Source organism: Dioscorea cayenensis, chromosome 9 (assembly GCF_009730915.1).
Source record: "Dioscorea cayenensis subsp. rotundata cultivar TDr96_F1 chromosome 9, TDr96_F1_v2_PseudoChromosome.rev07_lg8_w22 25.fasta, whole genome shotgun sequence".
Taxonomy (NCBI): Eukaryota; Viridiplantae; Streptophyta; class Magnoliopsida; order Dioscoreales; family Dioscoreaceae; genus Dioscorea; species Dioscorea cayenensis.
In genome coordinates, this window is record NC_052479.1 from 14,764,035 (window position 1) to 14,775,208 (window position 11,174).

Here is an 11,174-nt window from a genome sequence, read left to right on the forward strand (position 1 = left end):
AAAGATTTGGCTAGGTCTTTGGAGTGGTTCTCACAGCTTTCAACACGCAGTTCCTGAAGATAGTTATTTGAGCTTTTGGGCGCCATCAACTTGGCGAGGGTTGTACCCTAGGCAGCGAATGAGCCTTGGAGAAGATCCCGGTAGCTCTACAAGACCGTCAATATATGGACTAAGAGATTTTACCTATATGGATTGGATGCTTTTGCATTCATTTTAGTATTGATTGTATCTTGCTTTATGGAGAACTATACCCTCATGGGTACCCGGACTTGTAACCCTAGGATGATTTTTGTTTCAATGATCTTTCAATATGTTCTTTGAATTGATGTTTTTAATTGAGTTCGAACAATGAATGCTTATTGAATGATTTTCCATAGGTGACACTAGGGTTGAGAATCTAGAGTAATCCTAGTGGATGAGTAACTACACCAGTGTTGTTTAGACAAAAGCTAACTTGGAAGAGGAAAAGTGAGAAGGTGAGTCAAGAGGTGGTGGACGTCCCCTTCCCTTCGATGTGATTTATTCTTTCTCTACATTCCAAGAGTTCTTTATGGTCTAGCAGTGATGTTCTGAGAGACAAACTCCTTTGGGGCTTAGTTGTGCGAGCAGAAAGAGTTAAGGTTTGAGTAATCCTCAGGTGTTGAGGCTTAATTGCAACTAGGGTCTTTCACTGGACCAAAAGTGTTAGATCTATATTAGGAATAGGGTTTATCACTTGGAATCATGGCACACCTTGAGTGTAACCCGTAAGTGCATGGGTTTATCGAGTAATATTACCCGGTGGGTGGGTAGTTGAATCCAAAATGGAATAATGATCGAAACACAAAGATTGATATTTAACTAAAGTATAGATGAATCTATAGTGGTGTGAACAAAACCAATATATAAAGAACTAAGGAAAATAAAGAAGAGGCGTAATAATGTGAGGAGGAAAGGCAATCAATAGAAAGTGGAGCGACTATTATGTCTCCTAGCGATTCTTAATGAGTCAAAGGAAATTATAAAACATACACTTTCCCAAAAATCTAATGTCAACACGTGACTAATTCTACACTATGCCAGTGGAGAAATCAATTAGTCTCAACACCTCCTGCTTCTAGTACTACGGTTGCAAGAAGCTCTAAGAATTCCAAGTGATAAACCCTATTCCTAATATAGGCCCTAACCCTTTGGTCGGTGAAAGACCCTAGTCTGCAATTAATCCCGACTCTAGGATTACTCCAAAGCTTTTACTCGTAGCTCACTGCAACTAAGCCCCGAGTGGAGTTCCTTTCTTGGTACTTCACTCTATTGTACGCAAGAACTCTTGGAACATGGAGGTAGGATTAATCATAAAAAGGAAAAAGGGGGATGCTCCGCTATCTCTTAACTACTATCGTCCTCGACCCTCTCTAATCTTGCTTTTGTCTAATCTTCATGGTGTGTCACTCACTCGCAAGGACTACCATGTAGACTCTTTTACCTAGTAGTAAGCTCTAAGGGAAAAATCATTCAACAAATACTCAAGATTGGAACCCAATTAAAGACATCAATTAAGAAAATTATAATAAAAGATCAATGAAACAATAACATCCTAGGGTTTACAAGTCCAAGTACCTACTAGGGGTTTTACCTCTCCATGGGACGAAGATACAATCAATAATTAAATCAAATGTAAAAATATGCAATCCATAAATAAAACCCCCTCGGTGTTTGTGTCAATGGTCTTGTGTAGTAGCCTCGTCCTCTTCAAAATGTTCCCACGTCAAGCCTGAGGCACACCTCACGGATCAGGTGCTGGGTAAAGCTCCCACGATAACTCTCTTCCGGAAGGGCTGCAGGTGTCGATAGTTGTAGAACCATTCCATAAAACCTTGTCAAAACCACTCTAAACCATAGCTGCGAGGCCTCTCAAAGTTGAGGGAAAAGATGGAGAAAAGATGGAGATACCTAAATGGGTACAAGTCGCACCTTTATAAAGGGGTTAGAATTGGGAATCCACAAGCCCGTGTGAATCTGTAGGGAATGTGATTTTCTACGGCCTATGAGCGATAACTACTACGATGAAATTTCTATGGTGGTTTGTTGTGTTTCACCTTTCTCTGATGCTTCGCCAAAAACAAGACCGAATCCACATTTTTCATTAAGGCAATATAAGCGGGCACACATCTATCTTGTGAGATCACGTCGCTTCTTGATAAGGGATAACATTGATGAAGATCTTGCTAGCCTTTGACTAAGTCGGAATATGCAAATGTAGCTGCCTTTGTGGCCCTCAAACCATGTAATTGCTTTAGAGCATGGAGGTTTGGCACATTCACATATTTTAGAGCACAACTTGTGTCTTCACATTTGTTCCTCCAGATTCTATCAACAAAGTGCAATCACAATCTACTTTGTTTACCTTACTCTACATTTGGCTCTACAGCCCTACATGCAGAAAAGAACACAAAAACACATGTATTAGCAATAAAATCTGAGATGCTCATCATAAGAAAAGAATACTTCATATTACTAATACACAAGCACTTATCCGAATCTTCATGCAACTCCACATGTCGAGGGCGTCGAGTATCCTTTCTACTGGGTATAGTGTGAGGGGTTGAGTCGCTCATTGACCTTAGGTTTGGGACCAAATCACATAATGATTGGTCTGCGAGTTGAAAGCTAATAGTCTAGGGTGAGCAATATCACAGTGACCCATTTTCTATCGATTGCATCTCCTGTTATTCTATTGTGTCTTTTTCTTCTTTATTTCATTTCTATTTGTATTTATATTATTCACACCACTCTTAAATCATTTTCACTATAGCTAAATAGCACGACTTGTGTTTTTGAGCACTATTCCCTGTAGATATGACTACCCACTCACTAGGGTACTTTATTACTTTGACAACATGTGTACTTTGCTATTTTTAGATATTCATCTCTTGTCCTATTTCGCTTTTCTTATTCTTCCATTGTTCTAATTTGCTTTTCTTCTTTGGTTGTAGCTCTAGGTTATGACATGAGGAAATCCTTCAACATTGTTGAGGTGATCCAAAGCTATTGGAAGGAGAATTCATAGAAAGGAAAAGAACCTATACAAGAACAGTCATATCAAGTTGAGATAGAATGTAAAAGGTTTGATAATATGGAAGAACAGAATGAGTAGCAGAGGACACTCTCAGATTATACAAGACACACATTTCTTGATACACAATACTGGCATTGTCGACCCTACGATTACGGATAAGAGTTTTTGAGGTCAAGCTAGGCTTTTATCCAAATGTTACGGCGATGAACACGTTTAATTGTTTAGCCGAGTGAGGGATCCATTACATTGAGAACTTCTTGGAAATTATGTGACATGCTCAAGATTAATGGTGTCATAGATGATGCTATCAAGTTGAGAGGCTTTCTCATTTTCCTTGAAAGGAAGGCGAAGCAATGGCTACATTCATTACCTAGAGCATCGATCACTACATGGGAGGAGATGGTAGAAAGCTTTTTCTTGCCCAATATTTTCCTCCCATAAAATCTACAAAGCTTAGGAATGAGATATCTTCTTTTGTGCGAGACGAATTAGAGTCTTTTTGAGACATAAGATAGGGTTTTAGGAGCTCTTGTGGAAATGTCCTCAACATCGTTCCCCTAGTGGATGATTATTCAAAATTTCTATAGTGGTTTTGAACCCAAGCACAAGGTAGTTACTTGATCTTTTGCGCGAGGATGTACCTTGAGTTGCAAGACCCACGATGAAAGCCCGATATCTCATCAAAAAGAAATCGCTATGAGCAGTTTTCGATTGGAACACGGGAGAAAGAAAGAAGGTAGTCGAGACTTTATGAGATTAATGTAGTCACATTGTTGGCAACCCATGTTGAGTCATTGAGCAAGAGTTAGACACTCTAACTTTTCATAGAGTGGCGACAACAATGAGTTACCTTGGGTGTGGGGGAGGACATGCAACATCCGATTGCTCTATTTCGATTGGTGGTACTACTTCCAGTGGGACAAGTTAACTACTGTAGGGTAATGTCTTTGAGAGGTCAAGGAAATGCATGTAGCAATACCTACAATGTGGGGTGGAGGAGCCACCCAAACTTTTCATGGAGTAATCAAGGGCAACAAAAAAACTATAGCATCCTGGGTTTCCAACCACAACAATAGGCCCTGAACTTGGAGAATAGAGTTTCGAGGGGTTGGAAAACCTAGATGATTGACTTAGAGAGGCTTTGACCAAGTTCATTCAATTATCGGATACAAGATTTCAATCAATTGAAATCACACTTCGCAATCACAGCGCTTTATTGCACAACTTGGAGAATCAAGTGGGACAAATTGCGAAGTCACTCTCAGAAAGACCTCAAGGGAGTTTACCTAGAAACACAGTGACCAATCCAAGAGGCATGTGAAGGCAATCACTTTTGAGAAATGGTCATGAAGTTGAAATTAGGCTCCCTATAAAGAAGACCAATATTGAATTGTTTGAGGTCGTGGAGGTTAAGGAGAGAGCAAAAGATAAGAAGATGTCACCTCCACCTTACAAGCCAAGAATCCCTTTCCCTTCAAGATTGAAGAATGACCAAAATAAGAAGCAATACAGAAGTTATTGGGTATATTCAAGCGATTTGCACATCAACATCCCATTTTGATAGGCGTTGTCTCAAATGCCTCACTATCAAAATTTCTCAAGGACCTCTTGACAAACAAGAGGAAGTTGGAGAGAGTGCATATGTGATCTTAGATACTTCTTGTTGGCGGTATTGCAAAAGAATATGCGAACAAGAAGAAAGACCGAAGCTTTTATCATTCTATGCAACATTGGTAATTTGGGTGCGAGAAAGAGGCATTGGCGGTTGGGGCTAGCATCAACGTCATGCCTTATACATTCTTTCAGAAGCTAGGCTTGGGAGAGCCTAGGCCCACTCGGATGACATTCTAATTAGCTGATCGAATAGTTAGACATCCGAGGGGCATCATTCAAGAAAATACTTGCGAAAGTTGAGAACTACATATTCTTGTAGACTTTGTGGTGTTAGATGTTAATGAGGGATGCCGAGGGTTCCATGGATACTCAGGGAGGCCATTCTTATGCACTTCAATGCTCTCATTGAAAATGGACGGTGGGGAGTTAACATTACGAGTTAGTGATGACAAGTTGACATACCGCCTCACTGAAGCCATTGTGACATTCTCTTGATTTTCATGATACATTATATTTTCTTGACACTATTGATGAGTGACATGTCCGAATATGTATGTAAATCTCAAGTGCACGGGTGTCAAAGTAATAATCCTAAATGGGTGGGTATCGTATCCACAGAGAGTGGGGAATAAAGACACTTAAGTTGTTTCTTAACTAATGTAGAAGATGAATAGTGATATGTGTGACAAAATATGAAATAACGAAAATAAAAGCAATAAGATAGAGAGCACAAGTAAAGGATAAGGTAAGGCAATCGATAAAGATGGGGTAGCCCGGATCTCGATCCACCTAGGACAATCATTTCAAGTGCAAGAACCCTCTATTATACTTCCTAATTGATGCAACTATGAGTCGGGAAATCCTTAATTACATGATCCCAAATCTAAGGTCAACCATACCTAACCCTATACATGTCACGGAGGAAAAAAATTAAATAACCTCTCAACCTCGCTTTTCGCATTGAATTGCAATGAGCTCTAGGGATTCCAAGTGATAAACCCTATTTCCTATATATAGACCTAACCCTTTGGTCGGTGGAAGATCGTTAAACCATAATTAAGCCCTAGGTGCTAAAATCACGTCGGTAGCTTCACTCCATTGCACTCACAACTAAGCCCCGCGGAGTGTCATCCCTTAGCCCATTCACTCAACTATGGCCGCAAAGAACTCTTTGAACATGGAGGTAGGATAGATCACACCGGAGGAAGCAGGGACGCTCCGCTACCTCTCGACTCACCCTCTCAACCTTCTCCAATCTAGCTTTGTCTAACTCTCATGGTGTGTCACTCACTCACAAGTGTTACCAGCAAGAACTCTCAACCCTAGTGTCACTCTAGGGGGAGTATTCATACAATCAAACACACAAGATTGGAACTCACAATAAACATCAATTAATTGAAAGCATAATAAAGAGATTCAATGTAGCGAATACATCCTAGGGGTTCACAAAGACCAAAGTACCCACTAGGGGTTTAGCTCTCCATGGAGCTAGATACAATCAATGAAATCGAATGTAAAAACAAAGCATCCATAGAAAACACCATTGTTAGACATGGCAATGGTCTTGTAGAGAGTTCTCTACTCGTCGCGAGGGTCCCTTTGTCCGGCGTAGGATACATCTCTCTGGATCAGTGTCGACGAAAGCTCTCCCACTAATCTTCTTCCAAATGACGCGTGATGTCAGAGCCGTAGAACCCCTACAAAACCCTAGCCAATACCTCTCAAAACCCTAGCCACCGCTCTCTCTAAAGTTGCAGAAAAGATGGAGAAAAGAATGCTGAAATCAGGGCTGAAATCAGCTTTTAAAGGGCAGGAATCGGGAATCCACACGCCCGTGTGAGTGCCCCTGTGGATTTTTCACATGGGCGTGTGGAATTTCCACACGCTCGTGTGGATTCTCTGTTTTCCTATTTTCTCGGCCGAATGTGAACAATGTCTGCTGAGTTCTTTCCCCAAAAGATTTTGCTTGATTGCCTACTACAGTATTGGCCCAAAATACTCCCGAATCCATGCATTTCATCGAGGCACGCAAAGCGGGCACACGTTTACGTCGTGGATCGCTTTGCTTATTCAATAACGGACATATTGGTGGAGATCATGTTCTATATGCACAAGTCCGAATGCTTGAATGTGACTACCCTTGTGCCCCCTCAAATAGTTGTGCTAACTTTCGAATACGAGGAGGTTAGCACACATTCCTACATCTCGAACCCGACCTATGTCTTCGCGTTTGAACCTTAGCAAGATTTCCTCCAAATTGGTGCATTACGACCCACATTGGCTTCTTTCTCTCATAATCGGTCTCACAACCCTACCAGCATGAAAGTAACATAAATACACACATATTAGCGTTAAAAACATGAGAAAAGTAATGCTCAACACACAGAAAGGACACTTCATATTCTTATCACACAAGCACTTACCAACTCCCCCCACTTAAGCTTTTGCATGTCCTCATGCAAAAATTAAAAACATTATGTGCATGGATGAAGGAAATATTGGATGTGCTTGGCCTTAGGTTCACCAAAGCATACAAAGAGGCCATTCTACAAGTATGGGAAATTTCAACACTAGATACGAAAAATAAATGCTCTGGCTAAAAACTTGAATCAAAAAGGACAACAAACCCAAAATCGTGTAAGTGTGTGAACTCACTCAAGTCAACCCAAAGTATACTCCTCAAAGTTTTACGTATAGGGGACTTATTTATCTACAAAAGGTAACAAAAATTCAAAAAGGGTAGTAGCTTCACACATCCTCTAAGGTTTCCCTTTCCAAAGTGGCCGCTCAGGTGGCTTTCACACTTTCGAGGTTGTAGCTCTTTCTACCGTGGTGGTAGCTTTCACACATCCCATGAGACAACTCTTTCTCTCATTAGGGCATAACTACTATCCGACTTATGAGAGTAGCTTCATACATCATAGGTGGTAGCTCTTTTCACCCAACAAGCACAACTAGACAACAAAACTATTTTGTTCTTTCTTTTTCATTTTTTTAGAATTAACACAAGAAACAACTAAAACTAGTCCCTTATACATCGAACATAAGTTTCCAAAAGAATTCAAAGAGTGAGTAGTACAACAAGTGTAAATAGGGGCAAAAAATTCCTAAAAATTCAAGGAAAAACTAGAGCATGAAAACATTCAATGTTAAAAATTCTCCTAACCTCAAGAATACAATTAATGCAGCTAAGGTGAACCACCATTGGCTATGTGAGTTGCACTATGAAACTCATCCCCACATCAAGTTGTACATTGTCCCCAATGTACACATTCAAGCTCATTCATAATGTAAAGCAATTAAATTCAGATGTGGGAGAAGCACTCAAAACAATACTCCCCTAACTCTTAGTGTTGCATCTGATGGAGTTAAGCCCTTGGGAGTGTTGTTCCAATGGGTTATGAAGCTCACACGGCTAAGTGCTAAAAACACTTGGCCGTGCTCCATGACAAAGTCTCAATTCCCATAATGATAAGACCCGACCATCCGCACGCATACATGAGGGGGTTCGGGTGAAGCTCAATAAAAAAACAAACACAACTCGAGTATATAAAAAGATAAGACAATGATTACAACTCGAGATACAAAATGAAAATAAACTCAGAAGGAAAGTCTTTTCTGAGTATACAAGTCCAAAATAAAATGAGGAAGTAAAAAGACTAGGAAAAATAAAAATCAAGTGTCGATGTCATCCTCTAGCTCTCTACTGGTGATGAAGTACGACGTGGGTCATCCGAGTGCTAGAATAGGTGATGGAGGTGTCGAAGAAACCAAGGGAGCTTGAGGAGTCCTCAGCTGCAGATACAAATGATGAGCCGATGTCTAGCTCTAATATCTTTGTAATGTGTCGAAATATGCCATGATATCGGTGATCTCTACTCGGGCCTCTGCTACCTCGTCCCGTATCAACCCCACATCGCTCTCGAGCCTCTCAAAACGATCCTGGGCTCGAGATGGTGAAAACATGCGCACGGTGGGTTGGTCCTCTGTCACTGGAGATGCCGCCTTTGTCTGATCTTCCTCAAGCTATGACTCTAAAGTTGGTTGAGGGAGATCAGACAAAGGCGGCGGTTTCACTAGATACAAGAGGCTCTGGTTGGGACATATTTAGCACATAAACACCACCCGGATATTTCCTGATCATACCTATGAGTCTCATTGTTGCGAGCCCGAGGGGTGCTGGTACTAATGTTTTCTCGGCCCCTCTGATCGTGTCTCGTAAACCCATTCCCAAGATGAGTCTAGTAATGTATGGGCACATGAAAATGACACCAAGCGGAGGATACTGTCCTTGGCACTTCAGATACTCTGCTAAGATGTGTCCAAAATGAATCGGCTCATATCGTAACATAGAGTATAAATATAGAAGTTCCTGCTTGCTTAGAAATCCTATACTATCACCATGACCATTCACTGACCTACTTAAGATGGTGTGAAGATATCTGTAACTAGGTCGAGAAAGGCATGAAGCCTTAGACACTCCTGGTTCATATCGTCCCTTACCACATAGTATTTTATATACTTCCTGGGGAGTTAAGCCTCTTGAAATTTCAATTGGTAGATCCTCATAGTCCTCCGTCTCAGTAAACCCCTCGTCATATAAACCAAGCCTAATGGAGAACTGTGTGATGCACATACTGTGATGCTGCCCAAAAGCTTTGAACTGAATGGCGTCGACGCTACCAAAATGTGCATAAGAGCGGTCAAACTCAAATGATGTGAGCACCTCTAATGTGAGTAGGCCGATAGCAGCGTCACAAATAATAAATAGCTTTCGCCAACTACCCACCGATAGAAACTCCTCGACCTCATCCGCCATGTCATGTGCTAACTGTACCTTCCTAAAGGAGCTCACATCTGGAATTCGTGTGGACCAAACTTAAGCTTCGCTAGGCACTCAAATTGAGCTTGATATTCGGGAAGTGTAAATTCCATTCTCTCTGGTTTAGGAGTAGGCTCTCTAGGATGCTTACCAGTTGTGTTCTTTGATCCGAGAGCAATACCTGCATGTATTGGAAAAAGAATCGAGCAAATTCATTCATAACTTAATAATGCAGGAATCCACACGGTCATGTGAAAAGTCCACAAGCCCGTGTGGATTCACGTAGCGTGTAAACCGCATGGCCCTTTGTGGCAAAATCCAGGAATACACCTCTTCTTCAATTCTAGAAATCATTAAAAATACATCACAGTTATTTTAGCATGAAAACAAGGCACATTCGCCAGTTTAATCAAAGAAAAATTGAATAGAATCGACCTAGGGTAGCGACAAGAAAAAATAAGGATTTACTGATGAGATGACGCTAAAAACCCTGAAATTGGCAAGAAGCTCAAATAATCGACGCAAAATAGACAGTAGGAGGTCGGGAGAAGGTCGAAGAATGTTTCCTAAGTGTTTGGAGGTCTGTTAATGAGTAAAGCTCGAACGGTTTATAAAGATGAAACGCAGCTCTCTAATACCTTCAAAAACCACACGAGCGTGTGAAATTTTACACGCCCTGTATGCCTCCACCGAGAGATTCACAGCGATGCACGCACGCCTGCATGCGCCTCGGGAAAAACACTCAACCTTTCTAAATGCAGCTGCACGGCGCGTGGTAAATACCCACGCCTGTGTGCCCAACCAACAATGGTTGCCACACGCCCCTGTAGCTTCTTTGTCCATTCGAGAAGAATCACTAAGTGTTTCACACGCCCGTGTGGAAATTCCGTACGAGCGTGGGCATTCACAAGCCCAAATCATAGGGGCTTCCGCACGCCCCTGTGTCTTTCGGGATGGAGACAGCTCCTCTGTGGAGATTCACACGGGCGTGCGAAAATTACCCACGCCTGCAGCGAGTTTCACAAGATCACCCACAGGGGTGAGTCCACGACCTTCTGTGCTCTCGGGCTAATCCTCCAATCTCTACAGGAATTCACACACCCGTTCAGAAATTACCCACGGGCGTGCGAGAATCGCATGGTCATTCACAGGTGCAAGTCCACGCCCCTGTGCCTTCTCTGGATGAGCCCGCGATACAAACCCACGGGCGTGTGTTAATTCCACACGCCCGTGTGTTTTCTCTGGATGCCTTAGGAAACTCTGCAGCCTCTGCAGAGAATTTCTGAACATGTTTACCCACTCAGTGCCTGCCCTAGTATTCAAATTTTACCAATGAGAAACTTGAGAAATAGCTCAAATGACTCATCTTCGCCAAATCCATGTGAAAACACACGATGACAATTCAAAACCAATAATAAACTCACAACACAAGTATATAACAATCAAGACACCCACACTCAACACTTTAATAATGCACACACTAAACTACTAAACTACAAAAACATCAAATACTTGGGTTGCTTCCCAAGAAGCTCTTGTTTAACGTCACTTAACATGACGTACCTTGTCTTACCTCACTGGGGTTTATGAAGAAAAAGTACTTCCTTGTCGTCATTACCAACCTCTCTTCCGTAGTATGGTTTCAGGCTGTGTCCATTCACCTTAAGTGTACACTTCTCTGGA